This window comes from Ovis aries, chromosome 19 (genome assembly GCF_016772045.2).
Source record: "Ovis aries strain OAR_USU_Benz2616 breed Rambouillet chromosome 19, ARS-UI_Ramb_v3.0, whole genome shotgun sequence".
Classification (NCBI taxonomy): domain Eukaryota; kingdom Metazoa; phylum Chordata; class Mammalia; order Artiodactyla; family Bovidae; genus Ovis; species Ovis aries.
Window position 1 is genome coordinate 53,249,818 of NC_056072.1, and position 27,150 is coordinate 53,276,967.

The following is a 27,150-nucleotide window of genomic DNA, read 5'->3' on the forward strand; positions in this document are numbered from 1 at the left end:
GTGCTCCTGACGCTGATCTTGCCACCCCAGCCCTCCCTGCAGCCCAAGACAGTCACTCGCTGCTGGTTCCAAGTAGCAGTTAGCGGTTATCGGTCTGTTTTGTACGTGTGCTCCGTGAGTTTCCTGTGGGCAGCACCTGCTCCCTGTATTTCAGTGTTCCCCAGCACCAAGCACAGCACATAGTCTGGGAGCAAACCCTGCAGATGTGAGCTTCAGTAACAGTATCCTTTCACCCTGATTCCGCTCTAACCGACACTTGTGTCCACTGAAAAGAAAGGCAAAACCTAAAATCTGAGAATTCTGTTTTGCTCAGGGAATTTCTGTGGACTTAAGCCTGGAAGACAGATAGCTCTGAGGGACGATTCCAAAGAAGTAAGGGGGAGCCCAGGATATATAGGAGTTTTGCAACAAAAACCAAGTAGTCAGAACATCGTAAGATTGTTGTCAATTAAGGAAAAACTGGACATCTCCAGTTAATGAATTCAGCACTTTTCTGTGTATGGGACAAGGCAAGAGTCTAGACCCACTGAAATCATTCCTTTGATATGCACCTTCGCCACCTAGGGCAAGTATCTGGCTTTTCTCCATCCTGCACCCCCTCCGGGTGCACAGCAGGGGTGGCTGCGGTGGCCCCTGCAGCAGCACCCTTTGTTTCCTAATGGGATGGGTATATTTTTCATCCACCCTGGTAAAGACCCCTGTCTTTGGAGACTAATGGCATCTGCCTGGGCCCTGCCTCCCTCACTGTTCACATTGTTCCTCATCCCATCACTTGTCAGCTCCTCCTCTCCGGGTTTTGAGTCTGCTTTAAATCCGACCAAGATTCTTGGCTTGACCAAACTTTAGTCAGCCTGCTGAATCTTCTCCTAGGCCTATCTCTGCACTTCCTTGTAAAATCCAGTTTTAGCCAGAACCCTGCTAAGTTGGTTTAGTAAGAACCTCCCTCCTCCATACCTGATCAGATTCCTCATCCTCCACCAGCCCCAGGTGGTGTCTGATCACCCTGGCCTGCCTACAGAGTTTACCTGTTTACCTCTGGCATTCCCGTTTAGTAATCTTCATCCACTGCCCCCTCACTCTCTGTTCCTTGGCTATACATTTCCATTTGCTCACCCTGCTGTTTGGAGTTGAGCCCCCAATCCCTGCCCCACTGCAGAATTTCATTCCAGTAGGCCCTACACTGGTTTGTACAGCCTCCTCTTAAATATCCTTGAATTTTTTTAAAAAAACAAACCCCATCTCTCTTAGTGGCTAGCTGCGTGATCTTGGGCAAGTGAACTTCTCCACCCTTGAGTTTCTTGACCTCAAGTCCTTTGCCCTCCCCATCCCTCAGCCACCCACACTCTAAATTTTGTCACCTCCAGGGTCTGCTTTACCAGGAAATCTTTAACATCTCCCTCACTAACCACAGCTTCCTTTATTTCCTACTCTTCATGCCCTCGTTGCTATCACTTCCACCTCCCTTCAACCCCATCGAGACCTCTGACACCTCGGACCTGGCATTTCCCTTGCTGTCTTGACTTAATTATTGATCCAATCAGGGCTCATGGTTACTGCCTCTGTCCATTGCTTCCCAATACATTCTCCACACTGTCCTCTGCCACCTCAGCCTGGAAGGCCCCAGCCCTGCCACTGTGTAGCAGTTCCACCTCTGTTTTTATGCCCAACTCCCTAGAGAAATTCACCCACACGTGAGGACTTCACAAGCTCATGGGCAGTCATTTCAGCCAGACCCTCAGCACCCAAGAGAGCTGTATCAATAATTAGACACCATGAGGACAAATCCTAGCTGTACTATTTCAGGCCCAGAAATCTTTGTCTCTTCATCTCCGTAAGGCTTGGTTTCCTCATCAGTAACTGGGAATCCCAAAAGTGTATGCCTGTCCTAAGGTTTTGAAAGGGTCGGAGCCTGGCAAGTAGCATACCCTCAGTAATTGTTAGCATAACCGATTGCTGTTGCTGTTGATGGCTGCTATTTACAGATGAACACGAGGAGACTCTTCCAGAGTTCCCCATGGCTATTCCACGCCTTCATCCTCCACCAGCCCCTCACCCTACACTTACATCATCACCTACCACCCACCCTTGCCTTCCTGAAGGAGATAGAAACCGCTGGAACAGTCATTCTGCCTCATTAGCATTTACCTGTACCCTTGACCCTTTCTTACCTCCATTTTCAGGATCTACACTTCCCTTGCCCAAGGCTGATCCTCCCAACTTCCAAAACTGCACAACTTGTCTCAGGACTTAAAGAAACTCAGGCTCTTTCTGTCTCAGCACAGAAGGAATTCGTGAGAGACCAAGTGCTAAGTAAGAGGTAGATTTACTGAGAGATACATCTTCCAGGGACTTCCCCGGTGGCTCAGATGGTAAAGCGTCTGTCTACAATGCAGGAAACCTGGGTTCGATCCCTGGGTTGGGAAGATCCCCTGGAGAAGGAAATGGCAGTCCAGTCCAGGACTATTGCCTGGAAAATCCCATGGACAGAGGAGCCTGGTAGGCTACAGTCCATGGGGTCGCAAAGAGTCGGACACAACTGAGCGACTTCACTCACTCACTCACTCGCATCTTCCATAGGTAGAATGCAGCTTGTCTCACACGGTGAGAGTGGCCCTGAAGTATGAGGAGCTTGGTATTTGTGGACTCAGTAATCTCATAGGTTGACGAGTGAAAGGACTATTTCACCTGTTTCAGGGAAAGGTGGCGGTGTCCAGGAATTGGCCCACTTTTGACCTTTGATGGTTGGCCTTGGCACTGTCTTGGTGCCCGTGGCTGTGTCTTCGAGCTTAGGGTAATATATGACAATGAGCATGTAGTGAGGCTCAGGGTCTACCAGAAGTCAACTCTTCCACCATCTTGGACCCAGTCAGCTTGAACCAGTTTCTGCTGTCTCCAGTTTTCCTCACCAACCGTGTCATTCTTGAAGGGCATGCACTGCCTGTTTCCCTCCTGCCTCAGAGAGCCGGCGGCAGACTGACCAGTACCCCAGGACCGAGAAGCAACATGGCGGTGAGCTCCCTGGCTTCTCTTTTGGCCTCACGTATGCCGACATGGGAGCTGAAGAGGCCGGCAAACAGGAGACGCCAGCAGGCACGGAGGGAGAGAGCTCCCACCAGACCCTGTGCCCCTCGGCTTTCCTGCTGGGGTGGCGTCAGCGGACGCCCAGGAGGGAGGGGGCTTTCATCTGCACGGGGCTGTAATGAGATCCCCCCTCCTTAGAAGTCAGAGGGGACCATGTGGGGAGCCTTTACCTCCACCCCTTCTGACAGAGGCCCGCTGCCCTCACCCATCCTGACAAAGGAGGCTTCTTGGGGAGTGAGGGCTTTCACCATTGTAAGGGGTAAAAAGGCCATCACCCCATCCACCTTGTAGTGAGTGGGAGCCATTTGGAGGCAATAACGAGGCACTCCTACCCCTTCTTGGCCAGCAGGTACCAGTGGAATTCCTGGAGGCAGCCGGGACCCCCACCTCTGCAGGCAGAAATAAGGAGTCTGCCCACCCTGGGTGTCAACAGAGGCCTCACTTCAATGGTAGCCTGACAGGAACCAGGTGGTATCCTCCCTGCTCCTGCCAGAGCCAGCTCAAACAGAAAGTTTAAATAAGTTCCAAAGTTTGGTAACATATTGCCCCAAACATCCAGGTTTTGAAGATGGTCTCTAACCATTTTTGCGTGTGCAGATCAGCGACATGAAGCACAGTCACATTTTTGTGCTGCCGCCATCACCATCCATCTCCAGGACGGCTTCATCTTCCCCGACTGAAACACCACACCAGCTAGACATAAAGCACTAAAGTGCCTCCATTATCAGGACTTACCTGGTGGTCTAACGGTTAGGACCCTACACTCCCACTGCGGGGGGCACAGGGATTTTAGTTCCTCTGGAAGGGAAACGGAGATCCCGCAAACCATGCAGCCAAACACCAGTAAACCCCAAAGTCCCCGTCATCAGTCTCTGATGACTGCTGCTTCAATCTCCCGTCTTTGAAGCTGCCTGTGTACTCTAGGTACCTTTTACAAGGAGAATCATGCAGCGTTTGTCCCTTTGTCTCTGTCTTTTTAAACTTAGCACAGCGTCTTCAAGATTCATCCTGGTTGTGGCGTGTGTCAGACTTTCATTCCTCTCTAAAGCTATTCCACGGTGTGTATATACCACATTCTATCCATCCGTCTGTTGACAGACATTTAGGTTGTTTTCACCTTTTTTGTGAGTAATGCTGCTATGAACATTGGTGTTCAAATATCTGAGTCCCTGCTTTCAGTTCTTTTGAATATATAGCCAGAAGAATAACTGTTCAGTCATTTGGAAATTCTATTCTTAATTTTTCTGAGCAACTGCCTTACTTTTTCCACAGCAGCTGCACCCATCACATTCCCACTAGCAGTGCACAAGGGCTCCCGTTTCTGCATATCCTCCAAAACACGTGTTAGTCTCGGGTATTTTGATAATAGCTGTGCTAATGGGTGTGAGGTGGCATCTCAGTGTAGGCTTGATTTGTAATTCCCTAGTGATTAGTGACAGTGAGCATATTTTCATGTGCTTATTGGCCATTTGTATATCATCTTTGCAGAAATGTCTGTTCAGATCCTTTGCCCGTATTAAAATCATGATTGGGTTGTTGTCATCGTTAAATCTTACAAATTCTCTGTATATAGTGGATATTAATCCCTTATCAGATATGTGAGTTGCAAATATTTTCTCCCATTCTGTGGGTTGCTTTTTCAATTCATTGATAATATCCTTTGATGAACAAAAGTTTTAAATTCTGATGAAATGCAGTTTGCCATATTTAGGAAATAAGGCAAATTCATTGCCGAATCCATTGTTATGAACATTTCCCTATGTTTCCTCTCAGAGTCCGTGATCCATTTTGAGTCAATTTTTTAAATTTAGTGTAAAAAGTAAAGGTCCAGTTTCATTCTTCTGCAGGTGGATATCTAATTTTCCAAACACAATTTACTGAGAAGACTGTCCTAACCTCCACTGAATGTTGTTTTAATTTTCTAGGCTGTCATAACAAAATACCACAGATTGGGTGACTTAAGCAACAGAAATTTATTTCTTCACAGTTCTGGAGGCTGGAAGTCCAAAAACCTACGTTTCCTCTGAAGTCTGTCTTCTTGGCTTGCAGAGGGCTGTCCTCTTACGATCTCTTCACAAGATCATTCTTCTGTGCCCCCTGCCCCTGCCCCCACCATATATCTTCCTCCTTATAAACACCAATCATATTGAATTAAGGTTCCACTCTAAAGGGCTCATTTTAACTTAATCACCTCTTTAAAGACCTTCTGTCCAAATGTGTTTACCTTATGAAGTCCTAGGGTTCCAACTAGGGTTGTAACTTCAACACATGCATTTGTTAGGACACAATTCAATTCATAACAAAGGGTCTTGACTCTCTTGTTAAAAATCATTCGTGAGAGTTTAATTCTAGGTTCTCTGTTATATTCCATTGATACGTGTGTTACCATACTGTTTTGATTAGTGTAGCTTTGTATATAGTAAGTTATGAAATCAGGAAGTGTGAGACTTTTTAGTTCTTCTTCAAAATTATTTTGGTTATTCAAGGTTCCTTGAGATTCCACATAAATTTTATTGTGAATTTTTCTATTTCTGAAAAAAAAAGTCATTGGGTTTTGAATTTGTAGGTCACTTTGTGTAGTATTGACATCTTGACAATATTAACGTTGAATATATGAACACAGGATATTCTTACATTTATTGGTATCTTCTTTAATTTCTTTTAGCAACAGTCGTCTCCAGTTCACAAGCCTTTCATCTCCATAGAAGTGTTTTACTCTTTTTCATGCTGTCCTACATGTAGCTGTGTTCTTAATTTCCTTTCCAGGTTGTTCAGTTGTTAGCGTATAGATGTGCAACTAATTTGAGGATGTTGATTTTATATTCTGCAACTCTGCTAAATTCATTTACTAGTTCTAACAGTTGATGTGTATGTGTGTGAGAGAGAGAGAGAATTTTCTGTATATAAGATCATGTCATCTGTTCAAGTGAAAGCCACTTAGTCTTGTCCAGCTTTTTGCAACCCCATGAACTATACATCCATGGAATTCTTCAGGCCACAGTACTCGAGTGGGTAGCAGTTCCCTTCTCCAGGAGATCTTCCCAACCCAGGGATCAAACCCAGGGATCAAACCCAGGGATCGAACCCAGGTCTCTGACATTGCAGGTGGATTCTTTACCAGATGAGCCACCAGGGAAGCCCAAGAATACGAGAGTGGGTAGCCTGTCCCTTCTTCGGTGGATCTTCCCAACCAGGAATCAAACTGGGGTCTCCTGCATTGCAGACAGATTCTTTACCAGCTGAGCTACCAGGGAACAGCCCATGTCATCTGTGAACAGAGATAATTTTACTTCTTACTTTCCAATTTTAAAAAAAGTGTATCCAAATTGAAAAGTAAGAAGTAAAAAAAAAATTTTAATGTCATCTGTGAACAGAGATAATTTTATTTCTTACTTTCCAGTTTGCATGTACTTTTTTTTTTCTTAGCTGTCTAAAACTGCCAATTCTAATGTTAAGTAGAAATGGCAGAAGTGGACATCTTTTTCTTGTTTCTAATCTTAGAGGAAAAGCATTTTTTTCACCATTGAGTATGATGTTAGCTGTGGGTTTTTTATATGTGGCCTTTATTTCGTTGAAACACACGCCTTCTATTCTTAGCTTGTCAAGTGTTTTTATCATGAAAAGATGTTAAAGAGTGTTGAATTTTGTCAAGAGCTTTTTCTCCATTAATTGAGATGATCATGTGGGTTTTTTCCTTCATTCTGTTAATGTGACATATTATATTGATTCAGCTTCATATGTTGAGCCATAATTGCATTCCAAGAACAAATCTCACTTGGTCATGGTGTATAATCCTTTTCAATTCAGTTCAGTCACTCAGTCGTGTCCGACTCTTTGCGACCCCATGAACTGCAGCATGCCAGGCCTCCCTGTCCATCACCAACTCCCATTACCCAAATTCGTGTAGATTGAGTTGGTGATGCCATCTAACCATCTCATCCTCTGTCATTCCCTTCTCCTCCTGCCCTCAATCTTTCCCAACATCAAGGTCTTTTCAAATGAGTCAGTTCTTTGCATCAGGTGGCCAAAGTATTGGAGTTTCAGCTTCAACATCAGTTCTTCCATGAACACCCAGGACTGATTTCCTTTAGGATGGACTGGTTGGATCTCCTTGCACTCCAAGGGGCTCTCAAGAGTCTTCTCCAACACCAAAGTTCAAAAGCATCAATTCTTCTGCACTCAGCTTTCTTCACAGTCCAACTCTCACATCCATACATGATTTCCAATCCTTTTAACATGCTGGTAATTTGGTTTACTAGTATTTTGTTGAGGGTTTTTGCATCAGTATTCATAAGGGATATTAGTTGGCAGTTTTCTTGTCTCTTCATCTGGCTTTGGTATAATGGATAATGCTGGCCTCATAAGAGTTTAAGAAGGATTGGTATTAATTCTCCTTTAAATGTTTAGTAGAACTCACTGGTGAAGTCATCCAATCTAGGGCTCTTCTTTATCAAGAATATTTTGATTACTGATTAAATCTCCTTTCTAGTTATAGGTCTGTTTAGACTTTCTGTTTCTAGAAGCCATATGCAGATCTGGGGGGAGAACATTCTGGGCAGATAGAAGAGTAGGTACAAAGGTCGAGGGGGAAGTGTGGTTGAAGAGCAGCAGAGAGGCTCGTGACTGAAGCAGAGTGTTTGGGGTGGGGGAGGAGTAGGAGATGGGGTCTGAAATGTGGCGAGACCAGATCAGACAGGGTCTTGTAAAGAATGTGACTTCATGGCAAGTTACGGGAAGCTTTCCATGACCAGGCCCCTTTCCCCTCCCCATCTCCCTTCCACCAGCTCTCCAGCTTTTGCCTTGCACTGTGGATATCCTGTAATTACCTAGAGCCTAGGCCGCTCCTCTCTTTGCCTGGCTAAGCCCTGCTTACTCCTCACGGACCACCCTGGACACCCCTTCTTCTGAGAGGTTGTCCCTGATATCCCGAGCTACATGCAGCGCACGTCCCTGGGCTTTGTTGGTGCCCTGCAGCTGAGTCCTATAAGAGCTCTTATCTTCATGACTAGAAATTTTCTCTGTAGGCTGGTCACTTTTGGGTTCCCAGCCTCTGGCTAATAACAGACACTGATAGGATCAATCATCTGCCCACTCTGGTGCACCCTCCTGAGCAGAGGCTGATGCCCCTGTGTGTTCTTTTGCTCTGAGGATCAGCTCAGTTGGAATCCTTCCTGGGTCCCGAACATCTGTTCCTGACTCTTGGTTCACGCTGTGTGTAGTAGGGCAGGGATGGCGACAGTGAACTGGGACAGTATCTTTGTCAAATAAATTTAAGAGGAGGAGCTGAAACTATACATTCTCATTGTCACAGACTTTTCCTTCTTGCTATGTACTTCTTCCACTTTTTGTGTTCTCATCACAGTGTGACCTTGTTCTGACTAAATGAATCAGCTGAGGTTGGATTATTCATCTTAGCAAAAGCGTGGGGATGGAGCATGTGGTTGAATGGACCTGCTCATTGACAGGCGGTGGAGGCGGGTGGAAACTGACATAGCCTTTCTGGAGCGTATCTTTCACTAACTGTACATTAGCTCTTAAAATGGTTCTTACCTTTTCACCCAGGAGCATTTCTAAATATGATCCTAAAGAACTAATCCGAGATATTTGTACAGGAATATTCAATGCTGTACTAACATTCATACTGAACAGTGGGAGACAGCCCAAGTGCCTAACAATATGTCCCTGGTTAATAAAGTATACCCGTATGACGAACTGTATGTGATCTTAAAAATTATTTTGGAGAACTGAACGACATAGGGAAATGTGATGCAGTGCAAAGTGAAGAAAGAATGGTAACAGTTTGATATCTATTTCACCTACCCCCTGAAAAAAGATCAGAAGAAAATACCTCATAACATTAAAAATGGTTATTGCTAAGTTGTGTTACTATTGGCGAAGTTTTGAGTTCATTTTTGTTGTATTTCTCTAAATTTTCAGTAGTCACTGTGTTTTTAAATGACTTTAATATTTATTATGAAATATTTCAAGCATTCAAAAATATAGGAAGCAATGAGCAGATATAGATTAGGTCTTTACCTCATACAGAAAAATAATTCCAGATTGAGTATGGTACATTGGTGTGAAAAGCAAACTGAAGAAACTTTGAGAAAAGAATTATAGAATTCCCTTTAGGATCTCAAGACCAAAAAGACTCTCTTCAGCAAGACATGTTTTACTTAAAGATTTCTGCCTAAACAACCAGTCCCAGACTTAATGGCTTGAAACACCCATCTTTTGTTGTTGATGATTCTGTGGGTTGGCCGTTCAGACCGGCTTTATCTGGACAGTGCTTATGGTCCTTGCGGGGCTCACCCGTGAACCGTGGCCAGCTGCCAGTTAACTGGAAACGGGCAATTGGCTGGGGCCACGGGCGTCGGGGCCATACGATCTCATCATCCAGGAGGCCAGCTGGGGTTCATTTCCATGGCGGCGGGCGGAACTGCTAGAGAGCGCCGCCCTCTGCGCTCACAACTGCCACAGCATCGCTTCCACCGCGTTCCCTTGGCCGGAGCAAGCAGTGAGACTGAGGAAGGATGGAGGCAGTGCACCTCCTAACAGGAGGGGCTGCAGAAACCCCCCACCGCACAGAGGGAGGACAGTCGGATCAGAACCAGTGCGGCCGTGTATGCAGGCTGCCACAGAAATACAATGCGTAAAGGAAATGCAAATCATAAAGGAAAAGGCGGATACATTTGAATACACTCGAACAAAAAGCTTCTGTATAAAAAACGATACTTTGAGCATGCGTTACTTTTATCATCACAGAGTGAAGACAGGTAGCTCAGGATGCTGCAGCAAAACACAGTATTTTTTTAAAGCGCTGAAGAGGAGCATCCAGGATGTAAACAGCTCAGCTTTCAAAATGGGGAAGTGGTTGGATCAGTGATCCCGTTATCCCTGGATGCTTTCCTCTCAAGCAGGCGTATTACGAGACTTCATAATAGAGCCTACCTCCTGCATTTGAAAAGGAATTGCCCGCACAGAAATCGTTATTCTAGGGTATATCTATTGTGTATAATAAGGTGTGCCCTTGAAATTGTTTCTTCACCTTAATTCTTCTCACTCCAAAAGGATCCTCAAACCAATCACCAGAATCTTGAGAGGAAGTCCTTTTTCTTTTTTTTTTTTTTAGAGAAGAGAAGAAATCGATACGTTCTGTCTTCATGAGAAAGTGAGAAGGAGCTAAGGTCAAGAACAGACTGAGGGGGTGACAATTTTTTTTTTCCCCCTGAATCTGTCCTCAAGAATGCATCCTCATCCTTGCGTATGACTTGGCATGTGACCAAAACACAGACCTCTCCCCATGGCCCCCTCCAAGGCCACATATGAATGATTTGGGGTCAGACCCTGTAATGAGTTATCCTAGAGTTTACAGCCCTGAACAGGGTGAAAAGAGGGGGCTAGGATTTCTTAGGGATGTTAACACAGTGCACCTCCGTGGGCAGCAAGAAGCTGTGTCAAAATGGCTCGAAGGAAAACTAACCCCTGGTTTCTCTCTGGATTACGCCCATAGAGGAAAAGAGAACAACAGCGAGAGAAGAAGGGGGCCCAGAATCTTCCAGAGCCTGTGTCGCCTGCCCTCCATTCTCGTTTACTCACCGCGCCAGCCAACATCCTGGAAAGAGCCAGGTTTGGGCTCAGAGATCTTTACATAAAGAACGTCTTGGAGAGTGAGTCTCCTCTGCCTTTGAAGGGCCAGCAGAGTTGACAGCTGAGCGCTGGTGTGGTCTCCTTACCCTGCCAGGCACAGGATCTTCCTGCCAAAGTGGAGGGTACCACAAAGCACACCTCCTTGCCACCCGCTGGCCCAGCTCTCCAAGTGGGAGGGCAGGCTGGTGCCTCGCTGATGTATGTCAGGGCCCCGTTGGCACAGATGCCCTAGCACCGGTGATAAATCTGGCAGCATCTCGGCCCTGGACAGCCCTGGCCAGAAAGGCCTGGAAGCACTGTGTGGCAGGCCTGTAAGACGGGAGACGAGCCTGGTTACTAAACTCAGCCCAGAGCTGCCAGCCTTTGGGGGAGGGACTGCTGGGACAAGGGCCACCGTCCTATCCCTGTGGCACTGGGAAGGTGCGACTTAGGGCTGCCCTAGGGGACAGCCAACAGAGAGAGGGAACTGTGTATTCCTGAGTGAAGGTGTCCTGAAACATGAAGCACACTGCACTGGAGGATTGCCCACAAGCCAGGGTAACTAGCATCAGGCCATGGACAGCCTTTGAACCAGCTGCAAATCTGCTGCTCACAGATACTGGGGAAAATTAGACCTCCTGCCAGCCCAGAGAATCCTCTCCACATACGTGGAAAGGAAAGAAACCAGGCTTCCTATCGAATAAGTGTTAAACCAGATTACAGAATGTGTCACAGGCACCCACTGATGAGATTACAAAGGCGGAAGGAAAGCTTCTCATTCTGGTACTACCTAGTGACTACAGCCCATTGTGAACGGGCGCCTAAGACGGATGGCAGCTTGTCGTACAGTGGGAGGCCCGGGCAGCACCATTTGCTGCGCGTTCTCTCATACTTCACCCAAGCTCACCTGCTAACTGGGAGGCGGGGGCCGCTGTGCTAGCTAACTGCCTCTATCTGAATTGCCTTTGTCTCTGTGACAAGCAGGATTCCCTAATAGTTCAGTTGGTAAAGAATCCTCCTGTAATGCAGGAGACCCTGGTTTAATTCCTGGGTCCGCTGGAGAAGGGATAGGCTACCCACTCCAGTATTCTTGGGCTTTGCTTGTGGCTCAGCTGGTAAAGAATCTGCCCACAATGCAGGAGACCTGGGTTCGATCCCTGGGTTGGGAAAATCCCCTGGAGAAGGGAAAGGCTACCCACTCCAGTATTCTAGCCTGGAGAATTCCATGGAATGTAAACTCCATGGGGTCGCAAAGAGTCAGACACGACTGAGCGACTTTCATCACCGTGACAAGCTTAGAGCAGGTGCCCAGACTGAACTCCATGGTGACGAAGAGATAGGGGAGCTGTCTTACTTGGTGTTTATCTTTCAAAGAGATCTCAAAAACATTGAGCACTTAAACAACATTCCTGGGTTTTAAAGCTGCAAAAGGCTTTCCTTAGCTCTTACAGATACTTAAGTTCCATCTTAAGGGACAGAGGATTCACCAACATCAGGCTTCTCATGCATCAAAGCAAGGGAGGAAGTTTCTTTGCTTTCTTGGCCACCAGGAAAGCTGAGTTTTAAAATTTTCCCTTACATAGGTGATGGCAAGGCACTAAGAACTGGGCGAGGCTTGGGTCTTCTTCCCTAAATTCTGCGGGAGATTCCACAGTCAGTTTCCAAAAGGAAATGATTAGGGAGCTGCTGGTGACCAATGGATGACACAGAGGGAATTTTTTCCAGACCTGAGAGATTGCTTTCCTGCTGGAGTGATTGGATGCCTTTCGTTCAGTTAGAGGGGATGTTTTTTTGGTGAACCTGCCAGATACAGCTTGTTCTCATCTCTGTGAATGATGTCTGAAGTTCTCTTTGGGGTCCAGAGCCCCTGAGATGCATTGTAGGGACTCAGCCCACAGGGGAAGTGTGCAGCCGACTCTCATCACAGGGCCAGCCCTGAAACAGCCACTCCGTGTGCCCCTGGGGGGGTCTCTTTCTATGGTCTCAGAGTACTCGTGGCGGAGCCCGCTTTTAACACCTAAGCCATCCCACCTCAGCGTGAAGCACAGTCATTTCCAGCAATGGAAGATTACAGATGTTTCCAGAGTTGCTTCTGCAAACCGCAGCCATTTTCCACAGAACCCCATCCCCGCCTCAAGTCGGGGGTGTCACAGAGACAGTGTGGCCTGAGCAGGACGACTCATTCTCTCTGGAACAGCACCATGGAAACCACCACTGCATTCCCCACCCCTCCCCAAGAGAAAGGATGCAGGCATGGCAGCAAAGAGACTGCAGGAAAGATTCCAAGAGGAGGCTGTGACTCCATGCCCCTAAGCAAAAGAGGGTTGCAGAGCAGCAGAGAGCCACCATCATGTCCTCGGTTGTTTACCTAGTGAATTTGGTGCCATTCCAAGGCCCAAACACCCCCTCTTTCATGGAGCCTTCCTGCCCTCCCCAATCCCCAACTGCCCCTGCTCCTCCCTGCCTCCCACCATTTCAACTGAATAACTAAATGACTGTGATCCTTCACATTTTTTTTCTTTGCTTCAAAAGCAAGAAACAGTCATTATAGAAAATCTATGAAAGAAAAAAATTAAAACCCAATCCCTCCATCTTGATGGAGCGTTTTCTATGCTTTCTCTTGTCCATTGTATATACCTTAAAACGAGTAAGAATCAGACTGACTGTATTGCTCTGTAAGCCGCTTTGTCATTTTGATCTTATCTCCATTTTCCTGTGTTCTTCTAGAACATCATTTTTTTAAATTTTATTTTCTTGAGGTATAGTTGAGTTCCAGTGTTTTAATTTCTACTGTACAGCGAAATAATTCAGTTACATATACATGTATGCATTCTTTCCCATATTCCTCCCCATTATGGTTTATCACAGTATATCAAATACAGTTCCCTGTGCGGCGCAATAGGACCTTGCTGTTTGTCTGCCCTGTATGCAGTAGTTTGCATCTGCTAATCCCAAACCCCAGACTGTCCCTCCCCCACCCCCATGTCCTTTTTGGTCACCACCGGTCTGTTCTCTGTATCTGTGAGTCTGTTTTTGTTTCATATTTGTGTTCATATGTATGTTTTGGATTCCACATATAAGTGATATCATATGGTCCTCGTCGTGCTGGTTCTGACTTACTTGACTTAGTATGATACTCTCTAGGTTCACCCATGGCGCTGCAAACGGCACTGTTTCATTTTTCGAGGCTGAACAGCATTCCATTACACGTGCGTGTCACCGTCTTCATCCGCTTACCGGTCAGCGGGTGTTTCGGCTGCTTCCGCGTCTTGGCTGTTGTAAGCAGTGCTGCAGCACACTGGGGTGCGTGGATCTTTTCGAGTTAGAGTTTTGTCTGCCTGTGTGTTCAGAAGTGGGATTGCAGGGTCATATGGCAACTCTTATATTTAGCTTTTTGAGGAACTTCTACACTGTTTTCCATAGTGGCTGCATCAATGTGCACTCCCACCAGCAGTGTGGAAGGATTCCTTGTCTGCACACCCTCTTTAGCGTTTGTTATTTGTAGACTGTTTTGTTTTTTTTTTTTAACGTTTATTTGTTTATTTGATCGCACTCGGTCACAGTTGTGGAAGATCTTTGATCTTGGGTGTGGCTTGTGGGTTCTTTAGTTGTGGCATGCACACTCTTAGTTGCAGCTTGTGGGATCTAGCTCACTGACCAGTGATCGAACCCTTGTCACCCGCATTGGGAACACGGTCTTCACTATTGGACCACGAGAGAATTCCCTGTAGAGTTCCGATGATGGCCATTCGAACCGGTTGGAGGTGACTTGCATCTCTAACAATTGGTGATGTTGAGCATCTTTTCATGTGCTTACTGGCCATCTGTATGTCTTCGGAGAAATGCCTACTTACGTCTTCTTCCTATTTATTGACTGAGTTGTTTGGTTCTGTGTTATTGAGTTGTATGAGCTAAATGTATATTTTGGAAATAAAGACTTTGTCAGTCACATCAATTGCAAATATTTTATTCCATTCCATAGATTGTCTTTTCATCTTTTTTTAATGGTTTTCTTTTCTGTATTAAGTTTGACTAGGCACCATTTGTTTATTTTTGCTTTTATTTCTATTGCCTTAAGGGACCGACCTAAGAAAACAGTGGTACAGTTTATGTCAGAGAATGTTTTGCCTGTGTTCTCGTCTAAGACTTTTATGGTGTCCTGTCTTATCAGTTCAGTTCAGTTCAGTTCAGTCGCTCAGTCGTGTCCGACTCCTTGCGACCCCATGAATCGCAGCACACCAGGCCTCCCTGTCCATCACCAACTCCCGGAGTTCACTCAGACTCACGTCCATCGAGTCAGTGATGCCATCCAGCCATCTCGTCCTCTGTCATCCCCTTCTCCTCCTGCCCCCAATCCCTCCCAGCATCAGTCTTTTCCAATGAGTCAACTCTTCACATGAGGTGGCCAAAGTCCTGGAGCTTCAGCTTTAGCATCATTCCTTCCAAAGAAATCCCAGAGTTGATCTCCTTCATAATGGACTGTCTTATACTTATCTTTAAGCCATTTGGAGTTTATTTTTGTGTATGCTGTGAGGCTGTGTATAGTGTCTTTTTGATGTGTATGGACTGTGGTTTATTTGAGGAAGTAGAGAACAATGATTAAAGCTGTGGGCTGTGCAGTTGAACCACCTGTGTTGAAATCCTGGCCTGGTGACCTTAAGAAAATCAACTTCTCTGAGCCCTACTTTCCTTATCTATAAAATGGGGTTAATCCTCACTGGGTTCCGTGAATAGTGAAAATATGTTTAGTACTTAAAACAGTGTCTGGCTCATATAAGCACTATACAGACGTTAACTGTTCTTGCTTTATCCAAAGTCATGTAGAGCTGAGTGTTTAAGAGTCAGAGTTTCTCTTCTAAGTATCGCTGCAGTGGCCATCCGTGATTTTTGCTTAGGATAACTGGAATTTCTGGGTTATAGTATTAACATATTTTAGGGTTTTCATTTGTATGCCAAATGACTTTCCATCAATATGGAACCACTTTAAAATTCATCAGTGTAGGTTTGTGTGACAGTGCATGGTAACAGGACAATGGATGACGAAGGTGAAATTAAACTTAAAACTTGTATAACCGTGCCCCTCCACTTTCAGACAGTTTCATAAGTCAGTCATATGTTATTCCTCCCTTGCTAAATCACAGGTCCTGCATGCAGCCGGCTTTCTAGATCCTCTCTAGTAAAGAGGGAGCGCTGAGAGACTGAACTATTTGCCATTTGGCAGCTATTCTGTCCAGAGTAGGTAGTCAGTAAATGAGGAGGGAATTGAATTGACTATTTTTAATGTTTTTAGAAGAAGCAAACTTGGCCCCTTAAAATAATAGCAAGTCTTTGTTGGAAGTCTAAATTTAAAGAGTTAGTGAAGAATTTCTCCTCTGTCCATTTCACATTAGCCTTTCTGCCACTAGACCTTAAGCCCAGCACAAATTCAGTGGGTCCCAAAGCGCTGTCCACTTCACCCCTTGAATCCAGCCTTATGCTGTCAGGTATAGGAAAGATCTTCCCTCTGCCCTGGAGAAATGATCACATAAAGAGTATGTAGAGGTGATTACAATCAGTCACATATACCTTTGGTCAAATGTGTGGCATGAATGCCACGTTCTCCATCCCACCAAGAAGAACCCAGTAAACAGGCCACTTTTGTCGATAGAACAAAAGTGAAGTAGAACTGGGGCTACAGAGAAGAAACAACAGGTCTCACACAGAGCAGGCAGAAGATTCCCAGAGGTCTAGGCTTTTGATGTGACTGGGGCTTCTCAAGGCCTGTGGCTTCATCAATGTTCACAAAAGCCAAGAAACAGGAGTGGGGAGTTTATCTCTGGCTCTGTGGAACACTTTGCTGTTACAAAGCATATTCTCATTAGAGCCTCAACACAACTCTTCAACATATGCAGGGGAAGCAAGGCCAGTAAGCTAAAGGGATATGTCCAGGGGTTGCACAGCTCAACAGAACAGAATTGGAACCTGAACCCGTCCTCTGGCTCCTAGTTGCCCTCTCCAGTATAGACGAGAGGTTTCTACTTAGGCCAGGGGACTCCGGGCAGGACACCTCTGCACACTTTGTGAGACAGGCAGTCATGCAACTATCAGAGTTTGGTTTCATTTTGTAAATATGTGATACTGATATTAATTCTTCCTTGCATCTTGTGATGATTTTGAAACATGCTTGTGAATTTTTTGACACACCTCACATTAAGGAGTAGAGTCTGTGTCCTCTCTTCTTGAACTTGGATAGGCCCAGTGGCTGCCTTAATGAATAGAACATGGGAGGAGTGATGCTGTGTGACTTTTAAAGTCAGATTAGAAAAGATTGTGCAGCTTCTGCCAGTGTCTCTTTAAGACACTCACTCCAGGGTTCCAGCTGTAAGGCGTCTGGCTACTCTGAAGCCCTTCTGGGGAGCCCTCTTGGAGAGACTAGAGGGGTGAATAGATCTATACATGGATACATGAATAGATTGAGCTCCATCTGTTCGAGTCTTCTAAGCCAAGGCTGTAGTCATATGAGTGAAGAAGGCTTCACAATAACCATTGCCCCAGCCACTGTCTTTCTCCAGCCCCCAACAGAACAAAAACTGCCTTGCTGAGCCCCATCACCTGCAGGTTGGTTTTGCTTTAAGCCACTGTTGGGGGTGGCTTGTTACACAGCTATAGCTAATCAGAACAAGTCCTATTGATTTGTTTAACAGCAGTTCATATTTATAGAAAAATCATATCATATCCTCTAATCTGGGACTCCTTCTTCCATGCTTCTGATTTGAGTTCCCTATCCATATTCCAGGCAAAATCATTCCCTTGGTGGCAGTGACCCCAAGATTAGAAATTGTTTCCGGCTCAGAAACATACATGGTTCTCATGAATGGTGGCTGCTATTTCCATTATTAATGAAACCATACTAAACAAACTAAGGCCTTCAAATTCTTCCCCTTTACATCCTCTCCTGCCCCAGAGGAGGAAACTAAGGATTTCACTTACCTCGGGTTGCACAACTGTCAATAGGGGAGATCAGAACCCAGGTCTCCAGGCAACAAAATGGATGTCCTCATTATTCCATTTCATCACTTCCTTCCCAGAACTGGAGATAGACTGTGCCATCTTTTGGACCCAAAGCAAGAGCAAGACTGAGGCAGAGGAACACTGTAGGCCAACCCAACAGGCCGTATCAGAGTAGAGAGAAAACTAAGTAATATCCTCCTCACTGACCTTCTAGTACTTTAAGGAGTATTTGACTGTAGGTCAAATCAGGACCCCATTCAAGCCAATACATTTGTGTAAACAGCTATTAAAAACAGAACCAAATAATATAAAGCTGAAAAAACAGGGATCTCTTTTCACTGAAAGGATGAAATCAGTGAGAGCTGCTGTGGCTTTGCCTGTGTATTACTTACATGAGGAGGCCAGGAAAGATGTGGGAGTAGCAACAGACCTGAAATTCTCCACCCCCCCCCCCAACAAATGTAATAACCACCAAAGTTTTGTGTTTGTGGTTTTTTGGTTGTTTTTTTTTTTTTTTTTAAGACAAAACAGAGGTACACCAGCAGATATCAAACCAATAAAGGAGCAAATGTCACAAGATGTACTGCTTTGCGAAGTGCTGTCAAAAGCAGAACTAGAAAATTCTTGACACCAGAGATTCCCTTCCCCCAGAACCAGTGTGAATGGGAAATGGGTGGGGAGCAGGAGGATGTGGACTGAAAGCTGAGCGGACAGATTCTGAAAAGTATTACTTAAATCCCCAGTTTTAAAGAAGTAGATGGGGAAGGACAGCTGCCAGAGTAGAAACCCTTTCTACCAATGTACCAAAAGATTAAAAACAAACTCATTGCAGGTATAAAGAAGAAAACAGCACTGCTTATAACCTCTTCTCTCACTGATAACACTAATTAATATGAATAGTTATGTGCTATATCATCAAAATTATGTGATATATACAATTTTATGTCCTTTATCTCACTGAGTATTTCACCTTAAAAATGACCCCACATCATTAACAACGGCCCATATATATCACTTTTGAAAACTGTATAGTATTTGTTGTTGTTGGTTGGTTTTAGTTGAGCAGTCGTGTCTGGCTCTTTGGCAACCCGATGGACTATAGCCCACCAGGCTCCTCTGTCCATGGGATTTCCCAGCCAAAAATACTGGAGTGGGCTGCTATTTCCTTCTCCAGGGGATCTTCCCAGCTCAGGGATCGAACTCTCATCTCCTGCACTGGCAGGCAGATTTTTTACCACTGAGCCACCAGGGAAGCCCCCATTTGTCTGGGAAGTATTTGTTGAGATAATTTACTTATTTTCTTATTGCTGTATATTTTCCCAAATTTTCAATATTATAAATAATACATTATTAAACCACGTTGTGTCCTATCTATGTTTTCCAGAGATATGCTTCTCTCTTAGCCTTCCCTTGTAAACACCCAGAAATAACTGGAACAGAATATGATAAAGAGAGAACATTTGTGTTGTTACAAAAGTGGAGGTTAATGAGTGGTAAGATGCAATATTATACCATATCATGTCATTAGAATATAATTTACCCCAAAGCTTAGGACAGTTGTGGATATTTGGATTATTTAATTATTTACCAGGTTATCTACCATGAATATATATCACTTTATAACCAAGAAATTAAGCTTTATTTAAAAGAAATTTTATTTTAAGTAACAGTTGACTTTTTTAAGTTCAAGATGACAGCCAACCACATTTATCACCCCTCTCTTTTGAAAACTTGTGGAAATAAGATTAAGAGTTCCAGGGATGGATACAGTCACAACACTGTATAGAGAAGAGGGCAACAGACCAAATGATGATGAATTTGTAAAGATGGCAAGTGGGTGGAATACTGTCTGTAAAATCTGAATTTTGGAGGGCAGAGCTTATAGCACTTCGGGAGCAGCCGTCAGAGTGAGCGTTAGTGACCAGGGTGGATGGGGCTTTCTCATCAGTCCCCCAGAGCTGACAAGTGCACAGGCCAGAGTGTGTGTAAAAGGAGGTGACTGACGGAAAGCACCTAAAATGCTTTGGGAACTGCCCTCCCCGCCCCGCTGAGCACCAACACTGTGGACCAGAAGTGGCAGTTTGTACCACAAAGGTGAAGCTGGATAAATCATTTTTCCAAATAAATGAAAGCTGACAGGGAGCGACTAGGGCTCACAGTAGGGTGGGGGCGGGTGGAGCCCGCTTGCCTTCTCCCCGCTCTCCCAGATGAACATGAAGCCCCCCAGTTCCCCTTCCACACCCAGAATGCTCACCATCAGCCTTCTTGTTCAGAGAAGAGGAAATGCTCCCAGTCACCTCAAGTAACACCCAGCCTGGTGCAAATAAATAGGGATGGGCCCTATTCACACAGAACAATAAAAAGGAAGGACTGAGCCAGGTAATTAGAACAAATGAGCCCGGAGGAGGAGCGCCTGGGGAATGAGAACAAAAAGAAAACCCTAAACTGGACTTACCCTCATGAGAAATCAAGAGTATGCATCCATAAGACAACAACAGTCTTCTAAAAAGGAGCAGCTGGAAACTAGGAAAGAGTTTGTTTGAAATCACTTGTGAACTATATTTTTAATAATTATAGTGCATGGAATAGAAAAAATTCAAACAATAGACTACACTACAAAGTTTAGAAGATCTTGCAGAATAGAGAGTAAATTGACAAGTGGATAACTTGAAAAAATACACAAAAGGTCAATTCAGATGGGCAAATGTTTACGTAACAAGAGTTTCAGAAAAGGGGAAGAGTGAAAATGGAGAGGAGGAAATAAATAATTGAAGAACATCTCCCAGCACGGGAGAAAGAGGTTTCGGTTTGAAAGATCCCAAGTACCAAGTATAATGAATAAAGAATAATCCGTAGAAATAATCTCATGTAATTTCAGAGTACTATGTATAAGAAGAAATGCTAAATGCACTCAGACAGAGACACATAGCCAACAGAAATGTAAGATGATTAACATCATTCTTCTCATCTGCAACACCAGTGCTTGAAGATGGAGCAGTCACCTTCAAAGATCAAAGAAATAATTTTGTACCTAGAATTTGATGCGTTATCAAATTATTGATCCAGTGTGGAGGAGAAAAGCATGCAGGAACTCAGACTCCCAGACACCTTCTGAAAAGAAAATTATCTGATGATGTACTGCCCAATAAAGAGAAAGATATGAAAACTAAAACCCATAAAACCAAACTAGAAATGCGATTAAAAGAAACTCCACCCCAGATGTGCAGTTGGCCTAGTCAAAAGTCAGTAGAGTTTGGAGCGTGTAATAAGTAATATAATTAAAACTAGCTGTATTACGAAGGAGACATATGCTTTTATTGTCAATCAACTAAAGATTTCAGAAACAGGAAGTTGTAAAAATATATGGAGAGAAATATAGAGAGAGGTAGTTGATAGTTGATAGTTGATCTCATGGCCCAAGTATAAAACTCACCAAAAAGTATCATGTTTTTCTGTATATAGTTGGTGAAGTTCAAGAAAAGAAACCTCACTTGACCTTGATCTTGGAACATTCCCCTCTGCAGAACTCAACATAATAGCTGCTTCTGTTGGGAATCATATTTACATGATCTTTGTACTTTAAATACTGTTGGTTCATTGGCTTTCAATGATCAGAATTAACTTACTGGTAAAACATTGAGGACAACTTTACTAAACAGAATGCATGTGCTTGACAGTGTGAAAGAAGTGATATGGATGAGAGAGGGTGTGGGAGTAGAAGCGAGAGAAGAGGGGAGTGAAGGAGTACTGCTTTCCTATCGTGCGTGAAAAGCATGAACGTGGAACTCGCTCAGTCGTGTCCAACTCTTTGTGACCCCATGGACTATACAGACCATGGAATTCTCCAGGCCAGAAAACTGGAGAGGGTAGCCGTTCCCTTCGCCAGGAGATCTTCCCAACCCAGGGATCAAACCTAGGTCTCCCGCATTGCAGGAGGATTCTTTACCAGCTCATTACAAGGGAAGCCCTTCCAGTCTTAACATAGTGGAGAATCTAGAATCACTCGCTAAAATTAATGGGTCAATAAATAGAAATTGAGCATGATGTAAAATCATAAGGGTAACCATCAGAAGCAGTAAAAATACACAACAGTCAGTGACTTGGAGGCGGAAGAAAAGGGGTGGATAAGTGAATAAGTTACTCACAAGTCAAGATAAAGTTTATAAATAGTGCCTCGAGCTGATAAATGAACACACAGGGTGTAGTAGGTTATTTTAAAATATCAATCAAGGCAAATACCAGAAGAAATAGAAAGAATCAAAAGAAGATACGTACTAGAAGAACTTAGGAAAGGAGTGAGGAAAAAGACTTTTTGTCTTTTTTTTTTTTTTTTTCCCACTCTTTTCCCACAGACAGAGGAGCCTGGCAGGCTGTAGCCTGTGGGGTTGCAGAGCCAGACACAACTGAGCGACTAACACACATAAGACGCTGAGTACAGTTTCCTGTGCTATAAAATAGGACCTTGTTACTTACCCATTCTGTATAAAATAGTTTCCACGTGCTAGTCCCAAACTCCCAATTCAGCTCTCCCCCATCCCTCTCCCCCTTGGCAACCACAGGTCTGTTCTCTGTCTATAAGTCTGTCTCTATTTCACGAAAGTGTGAAAGTGCTAGTCACTCAGTCACGTCCGACTCTTTGCAACTCCATGAACGGTAGCCTGCCAGAGGGGGACAGAGGCGGAATTCTCCTTGGACATGGAGTGGGTTGCCATGCCCTTCTCCAGGGGATCTTCCCAATCCAGGGCTCAAACCCAGGTCTCCCACGTTGCAAGCAGATTCTTTACTGTTTGAGCTGCCCAGGAAGCGCAAACAGAAAATGTTCTGTTTAGTAGTTAAGTTCCTTTGTACCGTATTTTAGACGCCGCGTATAAGGGATGTCGTCAGGTATTTGTCTTTCCCATTCTGACAGTCCTCTTAGTATGGCAGTCTCTGGGTTCACCCGCGTTGCTGCAAAGGGCATCATTTCATTCTTTTAAAGAATGGCTGAGCAGTGTGCCATCGTGTGTGCCGCCTCTTCTCTATCCATGCCTCTGTCGCTGGGCATTTAGGCTGTTTCCACGTCTTGGCTATTGTGAGTAGTGCTGCTGTGAACATTGGGGTGCGTGTAGCGTTCTGAATTGTAGTTTTGTCCAGGCATATCCCAGAAGAGGGGGTTGCAGAATCATATGGCAACTCTAGTTTTAGTTTTCTGAGGAAGCTCCACTGTTTTGCATAGTGGCTGCACCTATATCCATTCCCACCGGCACTGTGGGAGGGCTTCCTTGTCTCCACACCCTCCCCAGCATTTGTTATTTGTGGACTTCTTAATGACTGCCATTCTGACCAGTGTGAAGTGGTACTTTATCGTAGTTTTGATTTTCATTTCTGTAATTATTAGTGATCTTGAGCATCTTTTTATGTGCCTATTGGTCGTACTAATATGTATTAAGAAGACCTACTTTTATGGCTTTCTATACTGTTTGAATATTTATTTCCAGATACCTATATTTTAATAATCAAAAAGCAACAGTTTTTAAATGCCAGAAGATTTTATAGGACCAGTTAGGAATCTGGGGTCAAAATGAAAGTGTGTGAGTGACTTGTCTTCCTATTTTCCAATTATGCTGTTATAGTTTCCAATTGTACTGGTTTTGTTGTTTCCATAATGGAAAAATTTCTAAAGGAAAGAGAGAAATGGTTAATAACATGTTATTTTTATCATATGATGGTTGTAAGTTGTAGATAATGGGAATGCTAAAGCCAAGCAATTAATCTGGAATATCTGTGGGATGATCCTATGATAACCGTGAACGCCAGACTAGCTGTCTGCCTGTGGGCAAGTCATGTAACCTCTCTGGACTTTGGTTTCTACGTCTGAATCATAGAGGAGATAGCTTCAAAAGTTCTCAGACTCTGTTCAGCTCCCAAAGCTTCTGAGTCTCTTAGTATCTAGCAACTCTGAGCATTGCCACTGAGATCATGTGACCCAGGCATTCTTGACTATCAAAATGGCTGGTTTCTAGTCTCCATCCTTGTTGAGGGGCTGAAAGAGACTTCCACTTTAAATCTGAAGCTCTGAGGTGTTGCAAACCTCATGTTTCTCTAACAGATTTGCAGTTGTTCATTCCAATAGAAAGTAAAGTCCGTGTAGATTATATTGTGGGGTTCACATAGATAAAAACCAGAAGCCTCACACACTGAGGACCAAGGATGTGCCCAGGCCCTGCCCAAGCCTCAAAGAAACCTATAATCATTTAGGCTGTGGTCTGCAAGAGAGGGGTAAGGCATCCTTTGTTTTGCAAGAAAAGAAGGAAGTGTGTTGAAAGACATAGCCACAGTAAAAATTGCCCCATCAAACTGAAAGGTGTCCTCTACACATGGGGAAATTGCGCACCACCAGAAACCAGATGGAACTACATCATGCTACTTGCTGAACATCATCTGTCTGTGCCATGGCCAGGATATGGGCATTTTATCCAAAATGAGGTTCTCCCGGCAGTAGGCTATTAACAACGATAACAAAAGAGAAACAGAAGTAAAAATGTTGTGGTGAGATCATGTAACAGATGGCAGTTCATTTGGTTTTTGAGGTTATAGTGTCTGAAATTGTGGAGTCAAGTTTGGAACAGTTGAGGGACAGTAACTGAGAAATATCCATAAGTCACTAATAAACAGTCTACAGTCTTTTTTTTTTTACTGAAATATAGTTTACAATGTTGTGCCAATCTCTGCTGTACAGCAAAGTGACTCAGCTATACACTATAGACATTCTTTTTTTTTTCAATATTCTTTTCCATTATGGTTTATCACAGGATATTGGATATAGTTCCCTGTGCTCTACATTAGTGTGTTGTTTATCCATCCTGTATATCACAGCTTATATCTGCCAATCCCAAAGTCCCAGCCCCTCCCTCCCCCACCCACTCTTCCCTAGGCAACCTCAAGGCTGATCTCTGGGTATGCAAGTCTGTGTTTTGTAGGTAGGTTTGCTTGTGCCATATTTTAGATTCTACATGTGAGTGATATCATATGGTGTTTGTCGTTTTCTGACTTACTTCACTTAGTGTGATAATCTCAAGGTCCGTGCATGTTGCTGCAAATGGCACTGTTTCATTCTTCTCTGTGACTAGGTAGTATTCCCCTGAGGCACATCTTTATTCCTTTATCTGTCGATGGACATTTAGATTGTTTCCATATGTTGGCTACTGTGAACAGTGCTGCTGTGAACATAGGGGTGCTTTTGAATTACAGTTTTGTCAGGATGTATGCAGTCCATGAGGTTGCAAAGAGTCAGAGACGACTGAGCAACGGAACTGAACTGAACTGAACCGATGCTAGAGCATATGGCAATTCCACTTTTAGTTTTCTGAGGAACCTTCATGCTGTTTTCCATAGTGGCTGGACCAATTCCCAGCGGCACTGTAGGAGAGTTTCCTTTTCTGCACACTGTCTCCAGCATTTGTTATTTGTAGACTTTTTAATGATGACCGTCCTGACTGGTGTGAGATGTACCTCACTGTCGTTGAGAGTCTAGTCTCACTGTGGGACACGTGGCCTCCAGAAGAGCAGCAGCATCCCCAGGGAGATTTTACATTTGTGGAATCGTAGATCCCAGGCCAGACCTGCTGAATCAGAAACGGCCTTTTACCAAAGTCTCCAGGTGACACATTTGGGCATTAAATTTTCAGAGGCCCAGGGGTGTAAGACCTGTGAAGTCCACACACCTACCCACATCAAAAACAGGATTTCACTGTGCACGACGTCTAGAACCAGACCCCACAATAACCCTCCAAAGAAGAGGTTGCGCTTGCTGTTGTTATTATTTCTCCTGCATACAGATGAGGAAACCCAGATTGACTTCTGCAGAACTGGAGTTTATTAAAAGGCTACCAGAAGCTTGGAGAGAAGGCTTAGAGAGGTGATTAATAGAAACTCGAAGAAGTGAAGTGAAGTGAGCTGAACTGAAGTCGCTCAGCCGTGTCCAACTCTTTGCAACCCCACGGACTGTAGCCCACCAGGCCCCTCCATCCATGGAATTTTCCAGGCAAGAGTACTGGAATGGGTTGCCATTTCCTTCTCCAGAGGATCTTCCTGACCCAGGGATTGAAGCCAGGTCTCCCGCACTGTGGGCAGACGCTTCACCATCTGAGCCACCGGGGGAATGGAAACTTGTTCTGCATCAAAAGGTAGTAAAGGGCAGAAAAGTGAAAAAAGTGTTACTCACTCAGTCTTGTCCGACTCTGCGACCCCGTGGACTGCAGCCCGCCTGACCCCTCTGTCCATGGGATTCTCCAGGCAAGAATACTAGAGTGGGTTGCCATGCCCTCCTCCAGGGCATCTTCCCAGTCCTGGGATTGAACTCAGGTCTCCCACATTGAAGGCAGATTCTTTACTGCAGAACTAGGGCTTAAAACAATATCTCCTTGAATCTCACCATTACTTGCAGTTGCCTGCCTAGGGTTGGATGTTTTCAAGTGATTCGCTTGAACAATGGCATCCAGTTGGTAGCATGTGGAGAACCATTTTCCAGAATGTCATCCTTAGGAGACATCCCAAGGAGGTTTTCCCACCCCTCACCTGATTGATAGGCTGGGAGGCACACTTCCTAGAGTTTTGTATCAGAGGGTGTGACCCTCCTAGGCAGTGGAATCTGAGTCACCATGGGCTGAGTGTGACAGTCAGCCCCCAAACAAAGTCTAGAAATGCCTCTGTTTAAAAGCAGAAGGCCAAGGCTTCCTGGAAGGATGATCTATTTTATGCCTTAAAGTTTCAAAATGACTGTGTGCCCCCCTCACCTTCTTCCTCTTAAGCTCCACCCTCTGCCACTCTTGGTTCTGGAGACAGAGTGGGTCTGGGGGTGGAGGCAGTTGCTGCTGACAGAAACCTTGCTTTTCAAGAACCTGGGCTCAGAACAACATGGCGCAGGCTCCCCAAGCCCCTCATGGCGTGGCTTGGGGAAATGAGGGTTTGCTGGAGAGCCACGCGTGCTTTTTCTGGAGGAGGGAGAAAGTGATGAGCTTCTCAGCAGCCCATTCTTAGCCCCACTTTCTAGATGACCCCACACAGGACTCATCTTCTCTGTGTGCAGGAATTAGATTCAGCTGCCCACAGCAAGTGAAGAGTAAAAATAATAGTAGCCTAAATTCATGCTTCTCAGACCATCATGTCCACATGAATCTGAATTTACAAGCATTTCTAACCAGCTCCTAGGGGGAGTCACATTACCTGTCCATGACACACACTGAGTGGTGAAGTCTTCAACTAGACAGAAGTTTATTCCTCACTTAGCTCAAAAAACCTTGAGGCTGACCCTCCAGGCTCTTTGGGATCCACCGCAGATCCAACTCCAATGTCTCTGCTGCTCCAATTCACCAGGTGGTCTCCACCCTGAAGGTCACTTTACAGTCTAAGATGGATCCTAGAGAATCAGCCCATCTGTGCTCTGAGCCAGCAGCAAGAGGGAGAGGGGGA

At 44.6% G+C, this 27,150-nt stretch overlaps 2 protein-coding genes across 10 annotated transcripts in view; both read left to right on the top strand.

Annotated features, from left to right (window-relative positions):
* Positions 1-27,150, top strand: part of FYCO1 (FYVE and coiled-coil domain autophagy adaptor 1) — a 158,907-nt gene that overhangs the window by 7,765 nt on the left and 123,992 nt on the right. The window contains exon 5 of one of the 3 annotated variants that reach the window (XM_060402603.1): positions 1-27,150. This exon is cut by the window's right edge and continues 5,670 nt beyond it. The exons of the other annotated variants lie outside the window; for them this stretch is intronic. The gene's annotated coding sequence lies outside the window, so the exon portion shown is untranslated. 3 annotated transcript variants of the gene reach the window in all.
* Positions 1-27,150, top strand: part of XCR1 (X-C motif chemokine receptor 1) — a 73,982-nt gene that overhangs the window by 7,765 nt on the left and 39,067 nt on the right. For 3 of the 7 annotated variants that reach the window (XM_060402610.1, XM_060402614.1, XM_060402613.1), the window contains exon 3: positions 1-27,150. This exon is cut by the window's right edge. The exons of the other annotated variants lie outside the window; for them this stretch is intronic. The gene's annotated coding sequence lies outside the window, so the exon portion shown is untranslated. 7 annotated transcript variants of the gene reach the window in all.